We start from the raw sequence: 4,628 nt of genomic DNA on the forward strand, positions 1-4,628 counted from the left end.
AAATCTGCTGTTATTCTGCTAAGTTTGCCTTTGTGTATTTGAGTTGGTCATTCTCTCAGCTTTTGGCACTCTTTGTTGTATATGGCTGGTGTTTTAACTATAATATCACACGGGGAAGATATTTTCTAGTCATACTGCTTTGTATTCTAAATGCCTCTAAAAGCTAGATATTTATCTATTTCTCTATGTTTCTCAGCTTTCTTTCTAAAATTTTATTAAATGTATTTTCTATGCCTTACACATGTACTTCCACATTTGCTATGCCAAGGACTCTTAATTGTGGTCATAAAATAATGTCTCATAGATGTTAATAATAATGATTTGCACATTTATTATTTTATGCTATTGTCACCTAAATGTTATAACTCATCTACATACCTTCAAGATTGGTTAACCTGCCTTAAATTTAAGCTATTCTATTGTTGTGTCTTTCTGCTGAGATTTCTGTGTTGTTGGAATTGATTTTATAATAATCTTATTTTCCAGAATTTCTATCTATTTGTTGAATTATTTTATATACTATATTTTCTAATCAAAATGTGTAAACTAAAAAGTTGGATTAAAAATCAGGGACCACCTATTTATTACCTTGGATAAATACACCTTGGAAAAGACAAATACAGTCTTCAATGAAAGGATAAGAAAGACATTCTCATTTATGTAAATATTTTTTAAAGTTTATGCAGTTATGCTAATATTTAAAAAATAAAATATACAGAAAAATTAAAAGAGATATAAAACTGACACTTCATTGGAGTTGAGTCATTCACCACTTCTGGCTCTCATGGTCTTTCTGTTCATTTTTCTCCATAAATTGCTGAGCCTTAAGAAAAGTGACTTGACAAAGCCATCAATCACATTTTTTGACTGAGTTTTCTAATGTCTCTCATTTATGCATGTTGTCTGTTTGTGAGTATCAGTACTAATTACCATTTTCTGCAAGAAGACACTACTCTGATGAGGATTGAGCAAGTCACTTACCTACAGTTGCAGCAGTATATGATTAGGAATCTCTTTATTGCTATGTTCCTTTTATAATAATAAAAACAACAGCAACAACAACAACATTAGATTTTCCTGTAAGGGCCATGACCTATGGAGTACCAGACACTTGTCCACAGTGGTAGTGTCAGGCATGGGTTCTATCTCATGGAGTGGGTTTTAAATTCAATCAAAAGGTGGTTGGTTATGCCTATATCATTTTGCCACTATTACACTAGTGTCGGCTTACATGTAGGTTGCTCTTATAGCTCACAGGGTTTGTAGCTGGGTGATATTGATAATAAGTGGTCTTCTCAGGTACACAACAGCATACACAAGACTGATACAAGTTCAAACCAGACAAAATCCAAGCATGGAGAAATGAGCATGGATATGACGTCTCACCCCTAAGCAAGAACCCACTTGCTATGGATAGCTGCTAGGAAAGGGAAAATCATTTTTCTCCAATGAAACATCATTGGGTACATAAACCACACTTCAGGACAAGCCCCATGCCCAGGTACATGTCCAATATAAGACATACTCCTTTTTGTTGTAGTTGTTGTTGTTGTTGTTGTTGTTGTTGTTTTGTGCTGTTTTTGTTTGCTTTGTTTTGTCTTCTTGATTTTGATTGTTTGTATTAATTTTCATTTTTGATATTTAGAGAAAGAAAGAACAATGAAATTGGGTTGGTATAAGAGGAAAATGATCTGAAATAAGTTCAGGAAGGAGAAAAAAACGTTATCAAAATAAATTGTATAAGGTTCTTTTAAATAATAAAAACAAATTAAGTTGCTTCCTACTGATTAAGAGAATAATGCATCGAGATGCTGTAACAATTCTAAGTGCACATGCACTGGATATTGATATACCCAACTTCATTTTTAAAAATTGTTGATATAAAAATACAGATTGTGCTCAATAAATGGGTGACTTCAGCATTAAACTCTAAATACCAAGATAGGACATACAAACTAACCCGAATATAAAAAGAAAAAGGAAATTATAGTCTAATCTTCTCATTGAAAATTGGATACAGGAAGTCTAAAATAAAACACTGGAAATTCAAATTCAACAATGTAACAATAGCACTATTCCTCAAGAAGTTGGATTCAAGAATGGTTGGTTCAACATGTACTAATTAATGAGTGTAGTATATTATATAAGTAGACTAAAGAATAGAAATTATATGATTTTCTTAACGTATGCAGAAAAGTCTAACAAATATACCATCCTTTTATGATAATTCTTGAAGAAATTGGGAAATTAAAGAACATATCTCAAAATAATGAAGCTTATATGAAAGTATTACAAATAAAACAAGGAATTAAACAACTGTGCACATTTTCCCCAATTCTAGGCAATATCAAACATGAAGCATTAGCTAGAGGAATAAGATTAGAGAAACAAAAAGGGATATAAGTTGCATAAGAGGCTGTTATAGAATTACAATTTATAGATAATATGATTTTATACTTACAGAAACCTATAGAGTCCACCAGAAAACATCTCAAACTGATAAAAAGTGTTCAACAAAGTAACTGGATAAAAAAAATTAACATACTAAAATTTAGTGATCTTTCTTCTAAGTCAAAAGTTTAACACAATAATCATAATAGCTTTGAAAGAAATAAAAAAAGTTCCCCTTCCTTCTTCAGCACTGCCTGCGAGGTGGCTGCCATCTCTTTTGCAACATCATGGTTGCTGCCCTCTGGCCTTTGGTGAAGCCCAAGATCATCAAAAAGAGGACCAAGAAGTTCACCAAGCACCAGTCAGGTTGCTATGTGAAAATTAAGCGAAACTGGCAGAAACCCAGAGGAATTGACAACAGGGTGCGAAGGTGATTCAAGGGCCAGATCCTAATGCCCAACATTGATATGGGAGCAACAAGAAAACCAACCACACACTGCCTAACAGCTTCTGGACGTTTGTGGTCCACAATGTCAAGGATCTGGAAGTGCTGCTGATGTGCTGAGATTGCGCATAATGTGTCCTCTAAGAACTGAGAAGCCATCTTAGAAAGAACAGCACAGCTGGCCATCAGAGTCACCAATCCCAATGCCAGGTTATGCAGTGAAGAAAATGAATAGATGGCTGGTGTGTGTGTTTTGTATTTCAATAAAACCAAAGAAACTGCAAAAAGAAAAAGAAAAAAAGAAAAAGAAATAAAATATTTTGGAATAAACTAAACCAAGGAAGTGAAAGAATTCTACATTGAAAATTTTAAAATACTGAAAAAACTAAAGAAGTCACTGGGAAATAGAAATACCTCCCACAATTGACAGTCAAATATTGGCTACATTATGTATCTATGTAAAATATATAATTAAAGCAATGTACAGATATGATGTGATCATCAAGATTCTAATAGCATTCTTTAAATAAATATAGAATACAACCTTAAAATTCAGAAAGAAACACAAAAGACAAAAATTACTTTTTAAAAGTGGGGACAATTCTGAGTAAAAAGAACAGTGTAGGAGATATCACCAAATGTGACTTCCATTTACACAAGTACATAGTGACAGAAACAGCATGGTATTGTCACAAAAACTGACATGCAGATCAGTGTAGGGGGAGCCACAAATCAATCTGTACAGCTATAGCTACTTGACTGGAAAATGATGCCACAAACAAGCACTGGAGGAAATACAACCTTTTCAATAAACAGTTCTGGAAGAACTAACTGGATAGCCACATGCAGAACAAAACTATATCTTTTTCTCACATTGAACAACATATAATTCAAACCAGGATCAAAGGTTTTCATGCAAGACGCAAAACTCTGAAAATGTGGGAGGAAAATATGTGGAAAAGACTTCTACACCATAGCTAAGGACTTTCTGATGAGAACCTCAATAGGTTAAGAAAGAAACCCAAAAATTAACAAATATAATTGGATGAAATTAATAAGCTTATATAGACTAAAAGAAATTAAGCCAAGAGACATTCCACAAAATCAGAAAGAAAAAAAAACTGTGAGCTGTAGGATGTGATGTGTGACATAGTATTTATGTCTAAAATATATAAAGAAGTAAAAAGTACTGAATATCAGAGAAGATTGCCATCAAGGAATGTGTTAAAGCAAAGGTCACTTCTCAAAAGATTAAGCACTAAAGAACCATAAACATTTAAAATTGCTCATCCTCCTTAACCATCAGGGACATACAAATTAAAACCACCTCAGCCAGAATTTCCATCCTTCCAAAAACTACAAAGAACAAATGCTGGCTATGACACAAAGAGAAATAAACTCCTATACACTATTAGTGATTATATATTAATCCAGATATTATATAAAGTGGAAAGAAATAACAATAGGATAAAATAAGGAAGATACGTGAATTTGATGACAGAAATGTCCCAAAGGAAAGAAAGAAGGACAAGACACGTGTAGGGTAACATTTTCTGAGTCTAGGCATAAATACATTACCAAAGTGAATTCTAGAAACTCAATGACATTATCAATGATGCTAAAGAACACAGCTTCTAAATTATTAGGTTCACAAACTCTCTAAATCTGAAATTTTCCTTATTCCTCCTGTAAATAGAAATTCAAGTGCAGCTTAACTAATGTGTCATAAATAATAGAACTAAGAAAGAACACTTCATATGAGCATTCTTGCAACAGGGTCCACCAGAGCAGA

General features: G+C 33.0%; 1 pseudogene; it reads left to right on the forward strand.

Moving 5' to 3' along the window:
• The first annotated feature begins 2,678 nt into the window (after positions 1-2,678).
• On the forward strand, positions 2,679-3,071 carry LOC110335110 (annotated as a pseudogene).
• Positions 3,072-4,628: the final 1,557 nt, after the last annotated feature.

Source organism: Mus pahari, chromosome 17, assembly GCF_900095145.1.
Source record: "Mus pahari chromosome 17, PAHARI_EIJ_v1.1, whole genome shotgun sequence".
Taxonomy (NCBI): domain Eukaryota; kingdom Metazoa; phylum Chordata; class Mammalia; order Rodentia; family Muridae; genus Mus; species Mus pahari.